Genomic DNA, 26,253 nt, shown 5'->3' on the forward strand with positions numbered 1-26,253 from the left:
CATTTTTTTTCCCTACTGCCAGCCATATCCCTTTTATCATAAATCAATTGGCATATTTGCACGAGTCTGTTTCTGGCAGAAACTGTGCTAATTGCTTATCTCCTGGCTTCCAATGGTTCTCTCTGTGATTTCTTTTACTTTAGCATCTTAACCCGAATAGCTTCCCACCATCTCCAAATAGATGACTGTCATATATCACTCAACTCCTCTACCTCTTTACAACAGAAGCACTGTCTACCCCAGCATGAATGTACCTTAAGCCCATTCACTTTTTTAAAAGCAGAGTTATTGAGGAATTTAAAAGTAGTACTTTGATTGCCAAAAAAGTTCACATATTACAACAACTCAGAGAGGATACAAACTGAACCCTAATTTTACTTCTAATTCCTTGTATTGTGTTATAACTAGTGTATAATTGCCATTTATTAAAAATGAAGTAAAACTTGTTTAAAAAGTTAAATGAATAAAATACCTTAGTTCATCACTTATTTTGTTCAGGAATCCCAAAAGTAGAGACTAATTTTAAAAATTGTTAAATAAAGTTAAGAGTTTTAAAAGAATAAGAGGCAGGGGTTTTTTGTTTGTTTGTTTGTTTTGTTTGTTTTTTGTTCTTGTTAAATCTATAAGCATATTTCAGAAATGAGGCCAACTTGAAGCATCATAGTGACATAAGAAATATGAATTTGGAAGTATAGAATCTACCATAGACGTACTCTGAAATTACTTGATGATGTTAAATCTGGAGCAAATTTAGTACTGTGCAAAGTGACCAAATCATGGCTCTCATTACAATTACACAGATATAAAACACTTCTAGACCTCCAAGTGTATGTAACAGTTAGGGCCCCAATTGGAAATAAGTGGTACACTTAAATTACAATAAATGAGGACAGGTATTTACAAAGACACTCCAAAAAGAATGCCACAGTAACCAGAAGTTGGTAGCAGTTGAGCTTATTTTAATTCCTTAATCCTAAAGACATAAAGGAAAACCATTCCAAAAAAACAGAAGAGAGGCATACAGAGAATGCCATCTTTAGAGGAACAGCGACCTTAGTTTGAGGGTCATAACCAACCCAAGGAAACCCCTGAGGGAGAGTGTTTCCCCTACAGGGAAATAAATAGCCAGAATTCCCTGACTGAATCCCCTTCTCTCTCCCCTGCAGGCCCCCAATGCACAAACACACCAGAAGTCAGATGGCCAGGGAAGCCATTGGTGGAGACCATAATGGAATAAAGCAGGGTAGAAAGGGCAGATAGTGGGACATATCTAAAACAAGAGAGACTTGAAATTCTAACTTTGCTATCACATCTTTACCAACTTGGCTCTTCTGCAGGTTTAATTATTATGTGCCAAAATATAATTTCAAATCAATTAGACTTTGGGTATGTAGGCTGATTAGGTTCAGAGAGATGATGAGTATTTAACTCTACAGTACGTATAAATGTATATTTTGCTCATATGAGAGATCTGGAATGAGTTTTGGAGAGAGGCAAAGGATACAGATTCATCAGAATGATTCCTCAGAAGGTTTTACTACAATAGTTATGGAAATAAAAGGGTATAATTAGTTCACCTGGGAACATTTTTGAATCCTTTAAAAACCATTTGGCATTGCTATTCCCTATAAGGAAAACTAAATTAAAGAAACCAGTAATTAAAATAGAGTGCTTCAGATGTCCTTAATAGAGATGTTCTTTACTGAAATACTAGAAATATTATAATATTGGCTTGAAGCGTTACAGTGACTTAAGAAATAAGTAGGAAGCATGGAGCTGGCTAAGGTGTAGTATTTATAGGCAGTTTTTGGATGTAAATCAAAACTCTACCAGAAAGGTTTAAAAGGAATGGATACTTTATTAGGTAAGGTTCAATCTACAACTGTGAGTCAATTGAAAGTTAATAGCAGCTTTGCTAAAGGTCATAGATAAATGGCTACTGTAGTTTTAATGAATATTTTATTCATGTCACCTTTAAATTAGTTAAATTTAGAAAGAATAATGAAGTAATGCCAAAGGCTCCTTCCTGGAACACTAAAAGCAGAATTTAATTTTAAGGCTTTTGTACCAGATTTCATTCTCTATTATATATTTAAAACTATTTGGAGTCTTGTTTTATTTTTTAACATTTTTTGCATGTTAGAATTTTTTTCAAAAATATATGTTTTATATCAATGATATAGCAAAAAAAAAAAAAAATGAGTGAATTTGCAATAACATTGAACTCATGTTGAAGCCAAACTTCATGACATATTACCATAGTAAAATGAGAAAAAAATATTTTAGTTTTTTGGATATTTTGTTTTCTCTTCTGAGAAATGGGAAATACCTAAAATGTTGAGCATTAAATAAGATAAGCCTTTCATTTAATATCACTTACCCTCTCCAGTATTATCTTTGTGAGAAAAGAGCTTCTCTGGTGTAGTTCAACAGTCCAGCAAATCTAATACACTAAAAAGATGCCCAGGCAATTTTCTTTGTAAACAGAATGAATATGAGCATTACAAAACTGAAACTTCTGATTTATAAAGTGAATGGCATATGTAGCAAATGCAGTTAGAAAGCTATTAAGGGGAAGGTGCCTACAGAACAGCTTGGACCTGTGGTGTTAAGCCTAGCCTCAGAGCCATGACTCTGAAACAGGTGTCAGGGAAGAGAAATAGGTAAAAAAAAAAAAAAAAAAAAAAAAAAAAAAAAAAAAAAAAAAAGATGAGGTAGAAGGAGCTCAGTCAATGGTACAAGATGCTGGGGAACCCAGTTTATTCAAGTGCATGGAGGGCATTTGCCTTGGACCACTTTACAAGGCCTGGTGAGCACTCACTATGCAGTCTGAAAGGTCTTTTGGGCCCCTGAAGGCGTTCTTCAAACTGAAACAAGATGCCCTAGGGAGCCATGAGGCTTAGGGTTAGGGTTAGGGTTAGGGTTAGGGTTAGGGTTAGGGTTAGGGTTAGGGTTAGGGTTAGGGTTAGGGTTAGTAGAATGGACATATAGGTGGACATGTAGAATAAGTGGGAAATAACTTTGTTATTTGTATTGGTCACTTTTGTCAGATAAGACTGCAGAAAAAGAGACCCCAAATTTTGCCGAGAACCAATTCCAGCATGTAATTACAAGAGTTTTACTAAAAGGTTGGTGAAGCTTGGGCGGTTCAACAAGGGTGAGCCACACATACGTAATTTACCTGTTGGAAATGGCTAAAAGGCACTTCCCCCAAACCTGAATAAGATTGTTAACTGCCAGACAGCTCGGGGCATTTTATTGCCTCCTGTTGGCCAAACACCTGAACAGCTGTAGGCTATTCCCCAAACTGATAATGCTTCTGTACCCTTGATACCTTATCCTTTGAAGTGTATGTCTCCACCTTGCTTTGGGAGAAATTGTGTTTAATAAAAGCATAGGTCCTTGGTCAAGGTAGAGTCCTTTACTTTAATTTTATTTTATTGAGTTTTGGTTTTTGGTGTTTTTTTACAGAGAGGAAGAGAGAGGGATTGAGAGATAGAAAAATCAATGAGAAAGAATCATCGGTCAGTTGCCTTTTGCACAACCCCCACTGGGGATGTGCACGCAACCACAGTACATGCCCTTGAACAGAATCGAACCCGGGACCCTTTAGTCTGCAGGCCAACACTATATCCACTGAGCCAAACTGGTTTCGGCAAGGTAGAGTCTTTAGCTCCCTTCAGCTGAAGCTCCTCTGACCTCCACTGCCTTTCAAAATTATCTTTCGTACTTGGACTCCTTCTTAATCATTTACTCGAAGCCCCTTTCTCCAGAATACTGAACCCTTTGTAAGACTGGGACAAAAACCCCAGGCAAAAATTGTAGTGGTTTACAATAACAAATACTTATTTCTTTCTCATGTTATTATGATGGCTATGGGTCAGACACTGTGTCTACTTGATGGTGTTATACCCATTCATAATCCACTGGCAAAAGCAAGACAAATTGATTAGTCTCAAATCAATGAAGTAGTTACATAGGAACCAGAGGGAATATAATCCTTTGACAGGGAGGAAAGCAAATAATTGGAAATAATAATATAACCTACCACCTTACTTTAAGCTACTTAATTTTCCCCACATACATAGCTGATCCTTTCTAATAACATTTATTAAAATTTCAGATAGAAGGCATCTATCAACCAACCAATTAAAAGCAATTTATTGGTTAAAATTACCTACTTATTATCTAATGAAGGTAGATATTTAAGAATTCTAAATGCCTGCCCTTAATAGGTTAACAGCTAGCATAGACATTTATGTCAAGCTGATGGGAATATCCAAAGGTCACTGGAATACTTCAATAAACATTATTTAGCACATAATAAGGTGGCTGGAATTGTGAATGATGTTTGTTGGATGAATGAGTGTAAAGGAAATTGGCAAGACCTATAATACTCATCACTAATATATTATATCCCAATTTGATTAGGAATACATCATCTCATTATTAAAAATGCTTTAAACCCATATATCTTCCTTTCCATCTAACAAAGACCTAGGTTAATTACCAGTTGCCAAATGATACTGTGATACTCTATTATATTATAGAAAAATTATGAGTATAGCTATGAACTATCCTAAGGAAACTTGTGACAGAAAGAAATTAACTCATGTCATTTGTACACTACAGGCAGGAAGAAGTTCAGAAATAATTAAATGGCTTAAAATAAAGTAAAATCTTCAGATTTGCCTAGTTACATGGAATCCAACAGAATTAATAAAATTGACTTTTCAATGATCACACTCCCACTGTGTTCAATATCCAATTCTCATTCCCAAATGTAGTTTGTATAAAACAGAAAGAGTTTTTTCACTTGAGCATTCATTTATCTAGAAAATAAGTATTGAATACTTCTTGTATGTCAGACAGGCACTGGGGAGATATGAGACAAACACATCCACTGCCTGCCCTCCTGGAACTTCCATGTAGGACACTCAGAATAGTCTGCTTCATTTTTATTTGAACACAAATATTTCACATACTTTCAGGAGGAAAGTATAGTTCTAATTTCTAATTATTCCACAAAAGAATGGGCATAAGAATGATTTTCAACTAAACCAAATGAGTTGAAGTCAACATGTCTTCCTTACGTTTTAAATAGCACAGAGTGTGAGACCAAAAGGCAACCCTACTGGTTTTGTTTTTCAAATTCAGGGTTCCATTTCAACTATTAAGAATTACGTGGTCCAGCTGAAACCGGTTTGGCTCAGTGGATAGAGTGTCAGCCTACGGACTGAAAGGTCCCAGGTTTGATTCTGGTCAAGGGCATGTACCTTGGTTGCAGGCACATCCCCAGTAGGAAGTGTGCAGGAGGCAGCTGACCAATATTTCTCTCTCATCGATGTTTCTAAGTCTCTATCCCTCTCTCTTCCTCTCTGTAAAAAATCAATAAAATATATTAAAAAAAAAAAAAAAAAGAATTCCGTGGTCCTGGCCAGTGTGGTTCAGTTGGTTGGAACATCCTCCCATCAAAGGTTCAATTCCCTGACAGGGCACATACCCAAGTTGCTAGTTTGATCCCCAGTAGGGGAGGTGTGGGAGGCAGCCAATTGATGATTCTCAACATTGATGTTGCTATTCCTCTCTCCCTCTCCCTTTCTCTCTCTGAAATCAATAAAAACATATTTTTAAAAAATAAAAGGGGCTTATAAACAAATAAAAAAAGGAAAAAGCTATTTCACTGATAATTCAGAAAAGGGATGTAGCCTATCAATGTTCTCTCTCACATTGATGTTTCTCTTTCTCTCCCCCTTCCTCTCTCTCTCAAATCAATAAAAGCATACCCTCAGGTGAGGATTTAAAAAAAATAATTATGCAATCATCTCTACATTTCCATAACAAAAATAATAAACCTTTACTATTGGCTGAAAAACATGAGGTAGTCTGAATAAAAAGTATAAACCAAACATCACAGAGGCAAAATAGCAATAAGGTCAGCAAGGCAAAACAGAATGACTGCAATTTCCTTCAAATCTGTTAAACACTTGAAAGTGTAGAGAATCAGGAACTCATTGGTTTTAACAGATTGAATATGAATTATTAAGTATTAAGGGCTAATCCACAGAATAGTACCAAGGTTTAGCCTATTTATGTTAACTCAATCACACAGAAATCCTAACTAATGATATATATTTATAACCTCATTTATCTAGATGTCATTTCTAAAGTTACGGTTCATAGGAATTGCTTGCTTTTTAATACGGTCTTTTCGTCTCCACTGCCACATTTTATGTAAAAAACAGCATAGATAAAAATACAGTAAACATCTTAGTAAATGTCAGAAAGAGGTGAAACAGCAGTATTGTGTAACAGAAAGAGCATAGGAATCAAATTCACAAGACCTGGATTTCTCTTCCAGCATAATTAGAAATGCTTTCACTGAGTCACAATTTCCAAATTTCTAAAATAGGTGTAAATAAGGTAAAATGTGAATAATGACCTTACCATTCACAGTCACTGTGAAGGACATACAGATGGAGATACAGAAGGAGATAAAAATTCAGATATAGACCCATATAAATATAAAGTGGGATTCTCATTATCATAAAAATAGACACATCCAGGTGCAGGATTGTTGCATACAGACCTGAGCAGCCTCAGGAAGCATTAAGATGTGTGCTTAGAAACACTGAACTTGAACCGAGAGCAATTAGCTTCTTGGTGGGAAGATCACTTCGAAACAAGCTTTTCATATGGTAGGTTAGGGATATTTAAAGTATGTAGAGAGAGTTCAACTTGAAGAAAAAACTTTAAGGAGTTCCCACTTGGAGTTTTTTTTCCTCTCTGAATTAAACTCTGAATAAACACGACTCTTCCTGCTGGATGAGCTTCATCTCATACACAGCAAAACTTCTGTAATGTTAGCCTACTTATTACACAGATTATAGGAAACCATCTGGACTCTTTTTTTCGCCCCGTGGAAATCCTTGAAAATTGGGTCCTCGTGAGACCAGACTTCTTTATGGGTGAACAAATCAGAGTGAGGATAAAAGTGCCTTTCGTGATGCTTCCTGTCCCTGTCCATCCCACATGTAAACTGCTATGAAAATTTTCAGGTCCCTTAAGATACAGCTTTGATACAAATGGTTTGCTGACTACTTATTTCTTAACTATTTAAAATATCAGAGGAACAGATTAGTGTACTTTGAGGTGATTAAATGTTAGCTTTTAGCAAATACATGTATAGGGTATATTAAATATCATGACATAATCTTAGCTAAATACTCAGAGTGTATGTATTTGTGTGTGAGTGCATATGTGCGAAAAAAAACCTAAGAAGCAACACATGATATTTAATACTGAGTTTAATAAAATAAAATCTGAAGAACTGTTAAATAAGATATTAGTTTAGATTTTTTAATTCCATGGTATTAATTATTCAGTGTTAAGTAGCTCTTAATTTTTATTTTTATTTTTTGTGTTAGTGTTCAAATCATTGTGCAAAGTTACTATATTACATTTTCTTAGATGTGAAAGTCATATGATATTGATTTCAATATGGGCTTAAATTAATCAGTACAAGAAAATTTATGTTTGGACACTTAATTTTAATATTCTATGCTTTCATAACTACACTCAACCATCCCTACGAACAAACACATACACACACATGGCTTGGTCTAACTTCTTATGGTGTTTTTAATACATGTATATTAATATAAAACTATATATTTATATATAAATACAAAACTAAATAGGTGAGGTCATGATGAAAAATGTGGGACTTTTACACCATGGCAAAGTACACCCCAAAATTTACTAATTATAAAATAGTAATATGGTGACCTTGCCAATTTTATTATTGCAGATTTTCAGAGGTCCTTATTCTACCATTATGAAAGTTTTGACCCTTTCATAGTATTTTTCCAATTATTCTATGTCTAAAATTATTTCAAAGTAATAAGTTAAAATGTAGACACATGAATAAATAGATTTGATTTTAAAAATAACAAAATCTGATTTGTGGGGGGGAAAATTTATATCTATTAACCTTATCTCCAAACAAATTTTATCTCTCTTTGTGAGTATATGGCATTTTATCATAAAGTTTCATCTTGTTTTTCATTTTGGCCTTAAGAATATACTACAAGAGTATTTAATTTATTAAAGTATAATGCAAGCATGCATGCAAGCATGCATGTAAGTGAAACTGACAAAATCCACAAAATTATTTGTATCAACATTTATGTGGAAAAACAGAGACCTGATTCTGGCAATTTATAAGTTTGGATTTATAAACCTTTTCTGTAAGTTTCATAGGAAAGGACAAATAGTATATTAAACTTATTTTCATGTACATTGATTTTTGATTTTCCCAAATTCCATGCATAACATGTTACTATCTTGAATAGTTATCATTTTCTTTTTAAAAAAAATGGTTATTTTTACCACTGTAACCAATTAAATAATACTTCTCTCGTTTTTGGTTCAAGGATTACAAAAAAGAACAATTATTTAAAAAATATAAAAATATCCTTATTCATTAGGGAAGTTGCCCAAACAAAAGGGAATTTCACATGAATTCTCCTATAGGAAGAATATGTTACTTTTACAATACATACTATTTCACTTCACCACATTCATCTTTGATCAAATGTGGTTACTGAATATTCCTTAAGGGAACCCCAAAATTCCACTTTAACACAGCTAAACTGATCTCTAAAGGAATCTTGAGAAAGAAAAAGCCAGTCTCAAGAGCAGCTGCTCAAGTGATGCCTAATTAAATTTTCACACAGATTAAAAGGATATGCTAATACTTTGTGTATACTCAGTGAGGATTTGTAAAGCAATTTAGGCAACCACAATGTATGTATTAAGAGATGTTACCTACTGCTACTCCAAGTGCCCTGGTAGCAGAATCTTAACCTCTGATGCTCAACCTGGATGCACAATAGGACCACCTGGGCAGCTTGAAAAACCAGTTCTAGTGCCCAGATTCTAACCATTCATCAGACTTTGCCTGAATGGATATGAAGTGTGGCTTCAGCATTAGGGTTTTTATAGCTCCCCAAGTGATTCCTGGGATGCAGTAACATTTGTCTAGAACAGTATTTCCCAAACTTCTCTCATGATGAGAATCACCTGGTGGAGTTGTTAAAATACAGATTCCTGAATCCCAACTAAGACAGAGGACTAAGTTAAGTAAAATTTTACCTATATGTTCCCCAAAATTCCAGTTTAGCACTTCTTAGTTGGGATTCAGGAATCTGTAGTTTAACGACTCCACCAGGTGATTCTCATCATGAGAGAAGTTTGGGAAACACTGGTCTAGAAGATCGTAGTTCTTAAACTTTACTGTTCATATGAATCACCTGGGATTTTTTTTTGAAATGCAGGTTCTGCTCTAATAGGGCTGGCCTGGGACCTTCTAATCCACATTTCTAACAAGGTCCTAGGTGACTCCCAAGCTGCTGACGCATGGCTACATTGTGTAGGATAATACCGGCAGAAATGAAAAAGAACACCATAAACAGTATAGTATCTCAAAGTACTTTTGTGACTGGCCCAGAACAAGGGAGAGGACAGCACTTTCCCCCACAGTACTCTCTCCTCCTCTGTCAGGTGAGTCCTCTCTAATGCCCACCTGTTTTCTGCTAATTTCAGTTTATTTGGAGACATGTCTATGCTTCAAACACAGTTCAGGAAACCCCAACTTCCACCATGAGTTTGACTTTGCCAGTCCTTTCTTTGAACTTCTCTCAAATTCCATGCAGCTCAATATTAAGTTGTTTTTAATTTTTGCCATTAGAAAGTGTATAAAGGCAAGGTCTATGTCTAATATTTCTCCTAAGAAAGGTGAGAAACATATAATACCCAATAAATCCTTGTTAATTAAACAGTATTGAGACATCCCTCTGATATTTTATAGATATTGGAATGCAGTTTGCCTAAGGAGCTTAGTTGTAAGAAAAATGGATGGTTTACATGTGCTGCTGTTTTACTTATATAGCTTGTATGTGATTGAAATTATATGCTCCACTTTTTACAAAAATAGGGTTACATGGTACCAGTTGCCTGTTGAATTGTTCTTCAAGATCTCTAGTATACAGGATACCTATGTAAAACATATCCTGTACCAGCTGCATGATTCAAAATGATGGTATCAGAAAAGTCTTTAAGGACCTTGAAATCCTCTCTCACAATTTTACTGAGACATTACATTTTCTTTTCTAAGCTTAATGCCTTTAGCTCCTGCACTACAGCCTTAGGAAAATATAAATATATCTGGATGGGAAACATTCAAAAATATATTATTAGTGATATATACAAATGAAGAATGTGAGATCCAGTTTGGTAAGTGCAGACTGATAAGTACAAAAGAAAGAACAAGTGGTATAATTCTGTGCATGGCAGTTCCAGAGATCTACTGTCCCCAAGTCAACTCTTGGCAGGTTAGTTACAGCTTCCATTTAAACATCAGCTCAGAGTGAAGCAAAATTATCTTGTTCACATATTTAGAATGAGATTAGTGCTCAATGTATAAACAGCTCTAAAGAATAATTATAATAAAATCAAAAAGGTTCTCCAAGGAAAAGTTACTTGATTAGGAAGTAAAAATGATAGAAAGAGAAGGAATGAATTTATCAACACTAGGCAATTACTGGGTAAAGTATGTTATAAATGTAAAGTCATTAGTTATTTCTCTTTTCTGAAGTTAAAATAATGCTGTTCTTCTTCATTTCCAAAGCAGAAGTGCCATGTCAATGAGGATGACATGACCCCTGACATGAGTGAAACATTCCAGAATCTGGTCACATTTATGAGGTGTGTACTAGTATTTCTCCCTATGTGCTCTAGCTTTCATAGTGCATGGTCTAATTCTTAACTATGCAAAACATTTTACATTAAACCTTTGGCAAAGATATATTTGATAAAGCTTGTACATTCCATCCACATTTAAGCAATTTCTAGATTGGTTTCAGCTCTACTATCTTTTTTGAACTTCTCTATTGACAATGTCTAAAACTTTAAAAGGGGTAAAAAACAAAACAAAACAAAAAAAAACCTGGAAAACATACGCACACAAATAGAATATAACTCAATAACTCACACAATCCTACCTAATAAAAGAGTAATATGCAAATTAATCATCACTCTGATATACCACAAGCCATGCCCATCAGCCACGCCCACCAGCCAATCAGAGTAATTATGCAAATTAACCCCAACCAAGATGGCTGCCACCACAGAGAGCAGGAGGGAGGCTTGGGTTTCCCCTGCAATGGAGGAAACCTAGCTTTCCACACACCCTGGCTGGCCTAGGCCTCCACTCAAGGATACAAAGTTTCAATTATAGAAGATAAATCCCAAGAAAAATGACAGCAACCAGAGCTGGAAAGAGTGGGAGGCTAGGGTTGCCCCCAGTGACAGAGGAAGCCAAGCTTTCCACCTGCCCTGGCCGGCCTAGGCCTCCACTCCAAAGTTTCAATTGTAGAAGAAATGGCTGCCACCACAGAACAAAGAGAAGGCTTGGCTTCACTCCAGGCTACAAAGTTTCAATTGTAGAAGGTAAATATGTCCCAGATACCAGGGCCTCCACTTGGGTCACTGGGGGGCATAGCCAGCCTGCAAATCACCACAGGCTCCTTGCCCAGGCCACCCCACACCCCAAAAGAAACTTCCACTCTGATCTGGGACACTTCAGGGCAAACCAGCTGGCCCCCACCCATGCACCAGGCCTCTATCCTATCTAATAAAAGAGCAATATGCAGATTGACCATCACTCAACACAAAAGATCAAGATAGCTGCCCCTATGTGGTCAAAGATCCTGCCCCCATGTGGACACAAGATGGCCACCACAAGATGGCCAGCAGGAGAGGGCAGTTGGGAGGGACCAGGCCTGCAAGGGAGGGCAATTGGGGGCAATCAAGCCTTCAGGGGAGGGCAGTTAGGGGTTACCAGGCCTGCAGAGGAGGGAAGTTGGGGGTAAACAGACTAGCAGGGGAGAAGTTATACATCAATCAAGCTGGCAGGGCAGTGGTTAAGAGGTGATGAAGCTGGCAGGCAGAAGTGGCCGTTAGGGGCAATCTGGAAGGCAGGCAGGTGAGTAATTGGGAGCCAGCAGTCCTGGACTGTGAGAGGGATGTCTGACTGCCATAAATGGGCAGTGGGACATCTCTCAAAGGGTCCCAGATCAGAGAGGGTGCAGGCTGGGCTGAAGGACACCCCTTCCTGTGCATGAATTTCATGCACAGGGCCTCTAGTTAATAATAAACACAAACAAGATAGTTTCAGAAAGTTCATGATCAAAAACCTGCCACATCTGTGAAACCACCACTACAACCTATATAGAGTGCATTTCCAATTCCATTTCCCTCTATTATAATCAACTAGAGGCCTGGTGCATGAAATTTGTACACTGGCAGGGGTGTGGGGTGGTCCCTCAGCCTGGCCTGCACCCTCTCACTGTCTGGGACCCCTCGAGGGATGTCCGCCTGCTGTCTTAGGCCCAATCCCCTTAGAGAATTAGGCCTAAGCCAGCAGTTGGACATCCCTCTCACAGTCTGAGACCCCTATTTATCACCCGCCTGCTCGCTGCTCCTTACCATTCAGGTCACTGCTCCTTGGTGCTGCCAAGGAGGCTGGAGAGGCTCCCACCACCACTGTTGCACTTGTCAGCAGTGAGCCCAGCTTCTGTCTGAGCAGCGTTTTCTCTGTAGGAGTGCACTGACCACCAGGAGGCAGCTCCTGCATTGAGCATCTGCCCCCTGGTGGTCAGTGTGCATCATAGTGACCAGTTGTTCTGGCCATTCCACTGTAACAGTCACTTAGGCCAGCGTTTTTCAACCGTTGTTCCGCGGCACACTAGTGTGCTGCGAGATGTTGCCTGGTGTGCTGTAGGTGCAGACAAGAATTTTATAATTTTTCACTATTTTGTTTACTTAATATTTCATAATAAAGTAATTATAAAATACTTTCTTTGTGTTTATTTGATTCCTATTCAAGAGAATTACTTTATATATAGTCAATATAGGCACAGAGTTAAATTTTTTAACATTTTCTAATGGTGGTGTGCCTCGTGATTTTTTTCATGAAACAAGTGTGCCTTTGCCCAAAAAAGGTGGAAAAACACTGACTTAGGCTTTTATTACATAGATTCTTCCTTCTGTCACTGTCTGAGGCAACTGTAAATCTCTTTTTTGTTTCTATATATTAATTTACATTTTCTAGGATTTTATTATATACTAGAGGCCCAATGCATGAATTCATGCACAGTTAGAGTCAGCCAGCCTGCTCCAATAGCACTGGGTTGGCCAGTGGGATGGGTCCTAGGCAGTTGGCCGGCTGGCCACACCACCGACTTTTTCACAAAAGTCCTGTTCATTGATCCCATGATGCCACATGGTTCTACCTCACATTTCTTTCTCAAGAGTGAAAAAGCCTTAGAAAGAGCCTTATTGCCAAGTTTCTAGAAGCACTAGTTATCCTGCCCGAAGAGCCAGCAGAGACCCCTAAGGGATTATTAGAATTAGGTTGGAATCCTCAAATAATTTTGTCTTCCTGTCTATTCTTATATGTTAATTCAATTAAACTATGACTATGAGTAAACAAATTGTTATGATTTTTTTTTATTTGACTTCCTAATCAAACTGGAATATTCAACACCCCCACATACTTTCTTCTCACTGCAAAGAAGGAAGATAAATTAGATAGAAAAATAAGTCCTCTCATTTAACAATCTGCTTAAAAATAATCCAAAAAGACCTAGCTGGTGTTTCTAGATGGTTAGAATGTCAGCTTGCTCACCAAAAGGTCATGAGTTCAATTCCAAGTCAAGGGCACATAACAGGGTTGCAGATTTGATCCTTGGGGCCCTAGTTTGGGTGGTGGATGCAGGAGGCAACCAATCCATGTATCTCTTTCACAACAATGTTTCTCTCCCTCTTTCCATTCCTCCCTTCCACTCTTGCTAAAATTCAATGGAGAAAAATATCCTCAAGTGAGGATTAATACAATTTAAAAATAAAAATAAATAAATAATATAATAATCCAAGGAAAGAGGCATCTAAATCAAGATTAAGAAAGCAGGTTCTGTGATTTTCTTACTATGTTCTAAAAATTGTGCCATACAATTAGCTGTCAGTGCCTTGCATTATTTGTGCTGATACAGTAGGTCTTATTGAATACTGTTTGAAGTTACTACCTGCAGATACCCCAGAGTTTAATCATCACAGAGTACTTTCATTTACAGTAGAGTAGATTTGCCTTGGAATGATGTATTATGGTATTACTAGAGGCCTGGTGCATGAAATTTGTGCTTGGGGGGCAAAGGGGGGTTGTACCTCAGCCCAGCCTGACCCCTCTCCCGTCTAGGACTCCTTGAGGGATGTCCATTCACCCATTGTGGGATCGGGCCTAAATGGGTGGTTAGACCTCCCTCTCACAATCCAGGACTACTGGCTCCCAACCACTCACTTGCCTCTGCCTGATTGCCCCTAACTGCTTCCGCCTGCCAGCCTGATCACCCCCTAACCACTCTCCTGCCAGTCTGATCAACACCTAACTACTCTCTGGCCAGCCTGGTCACCCCTAAATGCCTTCCCCTACAGGCCTTTCTCCTAACTGTCCTCCCTTGCTGACCTTGTCCCTTACAACAGTCCTCCCCTGCAGGCCTGGTCCCCACGCCCCCAACTTCCCTCCCCTGCAGAGCTGGTTCCCCTCCACAAGTGCCCTCCTTTGCTGGCCTGGTCCCCTCCAACTGCCCTGCCCTGCAGACCTGGGTTCCCCCCTCAACTGCTTTCCCTTGCTGGTCTGGTCACCCCCAATTGCCCTCCCCTGCAGGCCATCTCGTGGTGGCCATCTTGTGTCCTTATGGGGCTACCTTGTGTCTTGGAGTGACAGCCAATTTGCATATTACTGTTTTATCAGATAGGTTATGAAGATGTGGTAGAAAAGGAATTAGCATCATCCAAAGATTGTTGGAATCATAGTAAGCAGCATTTCAAAAAGGTCTTTGTAATTATAGATTTACCTCAATTTGTACAGGAGGTATTACTAAATGGTAAGAAAATAAAACTATTTTTAATGCTAAACAATTTAAAATTTCCCCAGAAAGAATCTTTTGATTAATCAAAGAATCACTTTGAACTTGAATCGTTTTGGAATTTCAGGACTCAGATTACTCTCTTTTGACATAGGCCCCATTTATAAAGGCTTGTGCTTTTTCTCTCTATCCCTTAACTCCCTCTTTCCGTCTTATTTTTATCTTTGATGCTATTCTCTTCATTTAACAGCATTAACTTGTTGCCCGCATTTTTGCCAAGAAACAGAAAGATAACATGATCTTTTAAAAGGTAAAAATCTTGGGCGGTGAGAATTGATAAAACTTATTTCACTGTGATGAAATACCTTTGACATCCTGGCATTTTGTACTCACAAAATTCTTCTGAAATACTTAACTAATGTCCTCAGAGTCCTCATGTGGCATACTGGTATATTGAGGAAGCAAATACTGCAAGGTTGCCAAAAGACCAATTCCAGTCTAATTAGGACTTGCTCTGCTTCAGTGAAGGCTACGCAAATACTCTGTTAATATTCACAGCAGCGGCTTTGTCAGTAACTCCCCCAGAATCTTCTAAAGGAAAACAGCAACTATTGATTCTCAGGTGCTGATAGATCTTTTCAGTCACTGCCTCCTGTCTCCCCACTCTGCCCCAACAGAGGGCACAAATGCCCGGTGCTCTAATCGGCTCCTAAACATCGAAGGATCATCGTGAAAGTAGGGCTGGCATCCCTGATCATTAATTATAATTGTGGGCATATATGCAATGTGATTGCAGGAAATAATCAGCTTTGTCTGCCAAATTGGCAACATTTAGAAACTAATTTGTTATGACACAGCATCAAAGATATTTAAACAACACACTCAAGGCTCTGGGGCACTGCTTTCATTGTTGAAATATCAGGTAGCATCATTAAAAAATAGTTAGCATATCCAGAGGGAGGCAATATGTACTCTTAAACTTCTGTTTAAGTGGAATTATTTAAAAAAAAATTTTTTTTTATATGCTCCCAATCCTGCATTTTGTGCATTAGGGATGCCCATCAGAGGAACTGTCATTCAGGGGGCCTCTTGGAAGAGCAACTGCCTGTCTGGAGTAATTAAGTGGACAGTGAAAGGATGGGTCAAAGTGTGCCTAGGGGCAAAAATTAGACAGGATTGCTATTTTTCTGTTTGGGATACATTAGAATTCATTTACATACGTAATTCTTCAGGGTCCAAATCATAGCAGTAGATTCCTCATACTGATGTGCATTGTAGTGAAGGAAAGGAAATGCTGTGAAGGTAAGTTATGTTCATTCCATGCCCAAATCACTCTACACTGAGAGCACCCAATGTATGAACATTGCATCTCTCTTTCTCTCTCTCTCTCTCTCTCTCTCTCTCACGCGCGCACACACACACACACACACACCTTTCTCTCTCTCTCTCCCTCTCTCTCTCTCCCTTCCCCCTCTCTCTCCCTTCCCCCTCCCTTCCTCCCTCCCTCCCCTACTAACCTTTCACTTTGGACAGCAGCACCATTGTCCTGAGCCCACATTCCCACCATGGTGATTCAGGAAACTTTTAATTCTATGACTTTTCTCCACAACTTCCTTTTATCCTCTTCATCATTATCAAGCCCAGGCTTTGTGCTTCATTTGGAAAAAAATATCCCTAAGACCTCCCAAATATAAACATACATAAACATTTCATTCCTTTTGCATATGCAAATATAAAGAGATGTTTTATAACAGTTTCTAGGAATTCCAATTACTTCTAGAAATATTACCATCGATTATTTTTGTGCCCCTCTCCCCCCGCCCCCCAATCAGTTAAATAGAAAACATTGCCAATAATATGCTTTTACAAAACAAAAGTCCTGAGGGTAATTCCCCCCCCCCCCCCTACACACACACACACACATCCTCATTCTTGAGTGAGGATAAACTTTGGCCTCTCTCTTCCCCTTTATTCATAACTTTGCCTGGGTTGAGGACGTAATTTTTAAAAAAGTAAGCAAGACTTATGTAGTGAATACCTCCCTTCCTTTTGATACTGAACTGACTGCAGAAGCAGCAATTTATTCTCCACTTCTTCTCCCAGAGCAGCTCTTTACCTTCCTTCCATCACTGGGGGCCTGCCCTCATCCAGCGCTGCTTATCACGTGTCAGTGAAGTCTACCGCATTTGGAACTTGTTTAGCAGGTTCCTCTGGCCCTCAAACTAAGCCATCTTTCAACTTATCACTTGCCAATACTAAAATTGGCATTCTTATCTCTGTTGGTCATCCTTTTATTTTCAATTTTTCAAATCCTGGCAAGGAAGTAGGGTGCTATTTGTCTGACCTCCACAAAGGCTACAAACTTTGCTATATTGTCCATACAAGCAAAACAGTGGAATAATGATGATAAAATATATTTAAAATTTAACAGAAAGTTATCTCTGATTTGCAAAAATATGGACGATGGTTTTGCCATTAACTTTCACGATCTTTTTATTTTAAATTTCAAAAATATTTTCCTATCCTGTGAACCAACGATGGTTATCCAGAAAAAAATAAAAACAGAAAACAAAGACAACAAGCTCCCTGCACATTTGAGTCAGAGAATACAGTTTTTTAAACTACCTAGCTCATTTACAGTCCTTTGGGAAATATTTGTGTTGTATTTTCACTTGAAAAGCCAAGATACACCTGAAAATCTTAGGTAGCATTAAGCCTAGAAGTCTAAATGATTACAAAATTTATTTTGCTAACTTGTAAAATTAGATGTTTATCTACCCTTTTTTCATTTTACTAATTGCATTGTGTGATCTATGTGACAACTTAAAAATGTGTTGTAGTACTCATCACATCCAGTGAATATATAATTTATCTTTCAAAAATATATGTTTATACAGTATATTTTGAATTCACTGGATTGAAATCAGAGTATAAATAACAAAAGTATTTGTTATAGAACAATACATTTTTAAATCCTCTTTTAAGACATGTTGGTTTTTCTTTCTAGACCTGAAAAAATTATGAACGAATTGTGCTTAAAAATATGCTTCAAAATTGGGTTCCTTCCTATTGATTTGTAAGAGTGACCCTCGATTATTGAGAAATTTTCAGATGGACAACAGCTAAAGCAGTAGATGACAATACATAGTCTCACTAAAGACCAGGCTTATGTATATAAAATAAGAAGCTTGACAGAAATGGGTATTCTGCATCAAAATACTTTTAAATCCTTTATTAAATCTTAATTTAATAATTTATTTTTAATTAAAAACATTACCTTATAAAGATGAAAAGCCAAACAGGAGGAAATATGCTTTACATTATAATACTTACAAAGTCTCACCATAAAATAAACAAGCTTATCAAATATCTATTAACTGCTTTTTATGTGCCAAGATTGAATTATTTATATGAATTAATTTATTTCCTACCACAGTCCTACAAAGTAGGGATAATTATTATCCCCATGTTAAAGGTGAAGAAAAATAAAGCCAAGAACATTTAGTAAATTGCCTAGAAATCACATGGTTAGCAAATGATAAAGTTGAAATTAAGTCTCAAGATATGTGATTTTATGCGAAAAATTAATAAGATTTTAAAAAATACTGATTGTCTGAGTGTGTTCTTTCTTTCCCAGCAGTGGCAGCTGTGACAGACTTTAGCAGATTCCTCAAAAGTTAGATCATCTAGTGGGGGCGAATGATAGTTTAACAAGTAGAGAATCCACATATCTTCAACACCTAGGTAATGGAAACTTTCTATTAGAGATATCAAAGCACAAGAGGTCCCAAAGACAAGCATGCCATCTTGTTTTTCAAAGTAGTCACACTTGAAGGCCACAGATTTGTTCCAAAATGTTTCAATGACTCAAAACGTTTTGGAAATCTCTTTGAAAACCACCTTTAGAAATACTTTCTAAGTTGCAAAATAAAATCATCTCTATTCTTTTGCATCTCTTAAATCAGAAGAATATCACAAAGCTGCAATATCCATCTTATCTATGAGAATTGACTCCAGCCCTGGCCTGTTTGCCTCAGTGATTAGTGTGTTGGCCTGCGAACTGAAGGGTCAAGGGTTTGATTCCTGCTCAAGGGCGTGTAATTCTTTTACAGGTTCCATTCTCTCTCTCTTTCTCTCTCTCTTTCTCTCTCTCTCCTCTCTCCTCTCTCTCTCTCTCTCTCTCTCTCTCTCTCTCTCTCTCTCTCTCTCTCTCTTTCTCTCTCTCTTTCCTCTCTTTCTACCAAGTTTATACCATGTTTCACCATTAGGAAAGATAATCAAAAGAATATATGCCAAGCCTAGATGGAATTCCAAAAAAAAAAAATTTAAGGAAAACCAGTGACTACTGGGGTCAAAGAAAAAATATTATTTGAAATGCATAAGATATCTGATGATATTTTTAAATACATATACTTTTTTATAGTCAAACCTTGACTACCTTGGTGTGAGTAAATGTTTGAGCTGAAAACTGTGGGAGAAGTGGGAACTTGAGGAAAAGAGCATAGCACAGGTGTTGGGGAAGGATGTTTAGCCTGCTACACAGTTGTCCAGAAGGTTATTTCGGAATTTAACAAGTGGATTCTGTTATAATTTTCTCTTCTTGATTGTTTCAAAAGGCGATTCCTGGCTGGTATCTGCTGCACAATGTGATTTATGTCACAGAAATATTTTCAGTCAACTGAGATGGCTCATCTGTGTCCATAAATAGTTTTTAGGACAAAGTAAAGAAATTAGGCCTAAGTATATTTAGATGCTTTCTAAAAAGTAGTATTTTTCTAAGCAGATTTAATTCCTGTATGTATTGGCCTGTTGCCTACTTTTGTAAGCTGCAGACGAACAGGTATGCATATCCCAGGGAAAGGCAGAAAAGTAGGGCTTCCAAGGCAAAATACATAAATTGTGTGATTACTTCTCCATTCTTAGCAAAATCACTGTTTATTGGAGAGATTATACTTCATCACAATGTCCACTTTAGTCAAAGCAATTTATGCAATAATTTCCTACATTTTCCTATATTTCTCAGAATAAACAGTTCTATATTCCTGAAATTGCATTCAGGAAAATAGTTTTATGCAAGCCATTTCACTAGTCAATTGCTATCATCAACCCTTGAATAAAGTTAATCTTTTCCCTATATTGTACAATATTTTCTAGCACTCTGTCAATATTAAAACATTTTAGAGTACCTGAGTATAACCATGTATTTGTGTGTTTATGTTGTTAATGGGTCATTAGTGATAAACATTCTTTTAAAACCTACCCACTTTAAAATATAAATGTAAAATTAACTCAGTCATTTGAGTATATTAAGTAGAAGATGCATCAGAACATTTGACACAACTTAAAGCTTTTCCTTAAAAAAAAAAAATGCCTGCAACTCCTGCATGAGTAGCAAGTGTATTTTCTTTGTTCTGCATTATAGAAATAACATATGAAATTAAAATTAGCACCATCTCAAAAGGAAAACTGAACACATATAAATTTGCTGTATACATTTCACTTTAGCCTCAGCCTTTGAGCTTTCAACATTTTCCTGTCCTATCTGACTGTACATAATAAACAGGGATAAAAGTACAAAGCCATCAATTATCCCTATACAAGGATGTTCCCAGATGTTGTTATTTGACTGGGTCACCATTTCAAGAGAGAAGTTTGAACTTTGTTATAGCAATGGACACTTAACTATATGTATAAAAGCCCAGCAACCGGAATGGCAGAACAACCAGAACAACTAGAATGATCAATGATCAGTCTCCATGATGCACACTGCAGTGGTCAACCACTGATTGGAGCTCCAATTGCCCTCCACAACAGCCCCCAGAACTGCCTGCAGTCCCTCCCCCCTTTTGGCCCCACCCCCTTAGCCTCCCCGCCTTGATCAGGAGTGGGGCCAGAGCGTGGTCCCTCCCCTGGCCAGCCACACCTCTGATCAAGCCCCCCAACCCCAAACGGGGATGGGACAAGCCAACCTACCACAACTGCTTCCCTTGGCCAGCCCAGCCCAATTGGTCCCCATCAGGGAGGGCTTGCTAAACCCCTCCCATTTATGAATTCGTGCACTGGGCCTCTAATTTATAATATTTCACTCACACTGTGTGTGTGTGTGTGTGTGTGTGTGTGTGTGTGTGTGTTTCCTTCACAAAGCCCTATCACCTGGGTTTTAAGCCATTCTCACATGAGGATTTGAGATACTTGATAAGAAACAGACATGCACTGTATATTTTATTGATGACAGAGAATTTTCTCTTCTTGATTTGCTCTCAAAGGAAGACCTCTATGGGAAATGAATCCATCTTTATGAATAGGCTATAAATTTACTTACTTTTTTTGTGCTATATTCAACACATCAGTCTTAAGAGGTGGCTCATGGCCCTTGAAAGTTACTACAGAGAAAAATGCACCTCACCTGCAAAAGGAGTTTAAAGTAATCATATAAACACGGGTTTAGCATGTGAGTATGGACAAAATAATAACCATCAACTTGCACTGTTGGGCTCTCCTAACTGTGCCACAAATTAGGACATGGGTAATGATAAATGGATTCTTATTCATCATGGGCATTCTAACAACAATAACATTTTGCAGTCTACCACACTGAGTGCTATATGCATCTAATACTCTTACATTTTTCTAAAATATTAGGTTTATTTTGTGTTTGCCAGGCAAAATGTTTCATTAACTATCATTTTCTTAATAAAGCTACATTGTTGACATCCTAACTGTGAAATTTTACACAACATCTATTAGTGGTAGGTGGCATTTACAGTACACATTTTAGTGAAATAAGAAAACATTCCTCATTGACATAGACACTCAGGTTAGCCAAGGTTTATAGTGCCATTCACATGAATAGAATTTTTTAGGAATTGGAAGGGTGATGCTTTCTTAAACGTTCACCTTGACACAGAGGAAAGAGAATGATGATGCTGTGTAATTTTAAATGCAATATAGGTTAACATCAGTTTGCAAAGTGCCCATATTACAAACATAAATAAAAGCATCCTAACTTTATATTCTAATATAGGATTACTGTGATTAACCAAACTACACATTTTATGGCATACTGTAATTAATGGTCACAATATAATCCTTTAGTGTTTTTTTGTTTTGTTTTGTTTTGTTTTGGACCTCTTATCCCCCATCCATCCCTTCAACTATTTCTTAGGCACAAGTCTTGAACACTTAATGTGTATCCTTTCTATTCACCTTTCATATTTTTATTGAAACAAATTTTCATTCATGAATATATATATATATATATATATATATATATATATATATATATATATATATATATATATATAACTAGAGGCCCAGTGCACGAAATTCATGCATGGGGGTGGGGGGAGATGTCCCTCAGCCCAGCCTGCACCCTCTCCAATCTGAGACCCCTTGAGGAATGTCCAACTACCCTTTTAGGCCCGATCCTGGTAGCCTATTTGATGCCTAACTGCTCCCCTGCCAGCCTGTTTGCCCCTAACTGTCCTCCTCTGCAGGCCTGGTCACCCTTAACTACCCTCCTCTGCAATCCTGGTAATCCTTAACTGCCCTCCCCCTGCACACCTGGTCCCCCCCAACTTCCCTTCCCTGCAGGCCTGGTTGCCCCCAACTTCCCTCCTCTGTTGACCTGGTTACTCCTAACTGCCATCCCTTGCAGGCCTGGTCCCTCCCAACTGCCTTCCCCTGCTGGCCATCTTGTGGTGGCCATCTTGTGTCACATGAGGGCAGCCATCTTTGACCACATGGGAGCAACAATCTTGTGTGTTGTAGTGATGGTCAATTTGCATATTACTCTTTTATTAGATAGGCTAAAGGCCTTGTGCACCTTCTTTCCAAAAATTGGGACTTTTTTAAAATGCCGCGGGACATGGGACAAATCGTTAAAAATCGGGACTGTCCCGCCAAAAGCGGGACATCTGGTCACCTTAATCTATATTGACATACACCAAACTACCTAGAAGCAAACTGGCATGGGTTATTAGCTCATGCAAATAATTGTGTAGATTTCTGTGTGTGTTTGTGTATATGTACATGTGCCCCAATTGGAAAGACAACCGATTAAAGAAGTAAAAAAATCAGCCTGATGAGTTTTGGGTATTGAATGATGATAACCAAAAGCTGATTAATTCATCCAGAAACAATCAGTCTATTTAGGTCAAACAACTAGTTGATGGAATTTCTGTCTCAACTGAATGGCTGTTAAGACCTTTATGAAGGGCTTGCAGTATGTTGTTCCATCTTTGCTGCCTAGTGAAAGGTCTGTTAGAATAATAACTTGATATTTAACTGGAAGTCATTAGTCTTCCTAGAATTCACTTGCCAAGCTCTTAGAATTTTGATTAATATTTATAACATTGATATTTCAAGGATAACATTTTAAATCAACAAAAGGACAGAGACCTTGATGCAACATTGTGTCATACCAAGCCACACAAGTATCAGTGATTCAAGTCTCTCATTAATATAATGTCAATGTCACCTCTCCCATCTACTGAATCTCTACTTTTACAAATCCTACTTTCTGTAAATTTACATTTTCCTATGCTAAGGGCCTTAAAGTGAAAACAATAAATCAATTCTTTGCATAAATAGTAAGTGTAGTCATTACTTATTAGTCTGAGGAAAAAAAAAGACTCATGCAGCTTTCCTCTTGTAAGCATTGGTGACATTTAAATGAATCATAATCAGATGTTTTATACATATAATGGGTGTAAATAGGAAACAAATATTTAATTAATTTAAACAAATAGGGTGCCAATGATTAATTACAGTCAATTTTAATTAAATATTTTAGTGACTGGTATACAAAAGATTGTCTTGTTTGTTGCTTGGTCCTGCATAACTGGAAGCCTCGCTTTCCGAGATGAAAAAGCTAAAAAAGTTAAGATAACAAGATTTCAGAAGCAGTGGAGGCAGAGAAAGTCAGCTAGGGAGATTTTCAAATCATATATATTTCCTATATTCACTTTGGAAAATATATTCTTTTGCATGTGACAATGGAATGGGTATATTTTTAAATGACTATAATATGCAATACTCCAAACTTGAAATCTAGATACCACACTCTAAATAAAAAATTCCTAGGCCTTTTTATAGGTGAAGAAACAGAACCAAGAAGGAAGGTAACTTATCCTGGATCACATAAGGAGACTTTGAGCCAGGATGGAACTAAGGGCTTCGTGACTCCAAAACTCACGCGTTTTCCTTTGTAAAACTCAGTACCCACATTTAAGGAAATAGTTTCATCTACAAATTGCCCTCTGAAGTTTGCCAGATATAAAAATTCCCCCGTTGAAAAGGATGCAGGAAAAGATTATGGTCTTATGTATGAGACTCTGGGACTCTTGCTCTGTCCATATAAATAGGTAGTTTTAAAGTTTTGGTACCTCACTTGTTGCTCATTTTGATTTCAATAACATATTGAGTATAAACTTGGTTATTCTTATCTCACTAATGGCTCAAACTGCTCCAAGTAGAGATTTTACTTTTTCATTAGACAGGGAAGAAATCTATTCTGATTATCAAATGTTGTTATCGAAGTGGAAATATTTAGCATATATGTGTTGGCATAAGTCTATATTGGCTGTAATTTGAAAACATGACAACACATTATAGGTGACACAGATATGGGCTGCTTCTTTTAAACAGGGGTCTCTTATTTAGAGTGGAAAAAAATCATAAAAAACAACAACAACTGGGTAACATAAAGTTTCCAGGGAAACTTTTTGATATATGATATCGTGTTACATTCTTAGGGATACCTTAGGATAAAGAAGAGTATCAAGAATCTAATTTTGTTTCCTATTACAGGTACAACTATAAGACAATAGTCACTAGATGAAATCATCAAAACCCATTTATAACCGCTATGCTTTTCTGAAATAAGGCAATTGGCTCAGATATGTATTCATTACAGGCCTACTGTAACTAACAGGAGTAATTGATGTCTTCTCTGAGAAATTATAGTATGTCAAATGGTAACCACTTCTACTTTAAAAATGTACTGGGCTCAAAATTCAAAGGAAAAGATGCACAAGACAATGTTTATTTGTCCTTTCTGTTACAAATACGAACGTTAAAGTGTTCACACAGCCCACTGTTTACCTATTTTCACAAATATATGTTGTTACTCAAACACTGACATAAAAGACATGTTGTCTGTATATTTCTAATATGCAGAGTGGAAAAAGTCAATAAAAAATGCCCACATGGTACCTTTTTGTTTAGGTTTTCAACACAAATGAGACCATATCTCCATCTGTGAACTCACTATGAGAACTTTAGGTAAATAATATTTTTGGGGTGAATTTTTAAAGTTTTATTGAGATTAAAAGTAAAATATAGTCTCTGCTCTAAATGTGTTTACATTCATATTATTTTTTTAATAACAACTGGAATGTAGGTCTTATTCCACACTGGTGTGTGTGTGTGTGTGTGTGTGTGTGTGTATTTTATATCTCTGTGTTAGAAAAATTCTAGTAAATTTTATGTTTAAAAAGAAAATAATAAAGGTGGTAAGAGTAGCATAGCTTTTGAATTTCTTGAGATACCCATGTCAAGATGAGTGGTGGACCTAGATAGTAAAACTAAAAGCCCATGGGATGATATTTATAACAAAGCTAGGTGAGAAGTTATCTCACTATCCTCATGAACAAGCATGTGGGGACAGACCACCACAGGGCATTCCTGGCATCGTTGCCAGTGAAGAAGAAAGCAAAAGGAAGCACAGATATTTAGCAGATTACACAACAAGAGAACCCCAAAATTGACACCACCTATTCATTGGATATTTGGTGGTTAAACTTGAGAACAGCAGCTAAATTAGGAGCAGAGTGGGGGTCCAAGGTGCTGCCACTACAGTGTGAAGAGAACAGAGCAAACTAATCCCTACGAACTGGGACCCATTCTGAGGAGCAACTGCTGAGAACAGAAGCCAATTGAGCAGGATACAGGCAATTTAAACAAAAGAAGGAAGACTTCCAGATAAAAGCAGGGTGAGGTATTGGGAAGCAGAACAGAACCAAAACATCACAGTGAATGAGTGGGCATATTGGTGAACACTAAATGAAACAACAGACAAGGAAATCTGTGCATTTGGGAGCTGTCTAAAAGTCCATAATTAATTTCACCTAAAACTGAGCAACAGGAAAAGAAAAGGTCTATTTCTTTTCAAAGTTATTATAAAAGAAAACAAGAATCAAGACAAGCATCCCAGAAGGACATGCCCACAAAACAGATCAAACTGCACCCTCCTATTTCAAAACAA

The sequence above is a fragment of the Pipistrellus kuhlii genome, unplaced genomic scaffold, assembly GCF_014108245.1.
Source record: "Pipistrellus kuhlii isolate mPipKuh1 unplaced genomic scaffold, mPipKuh1.p scaffold_m20_p_13, whole genome shotgun sequence".
Taxonomy (NCBI): domain Eukaryota; kingdom Metazoa; phylum Chordata; class Mammalia; order Chiroptera; family Vespertilionidae; genus Pipistrellus; species Pipistrellus kuhlii.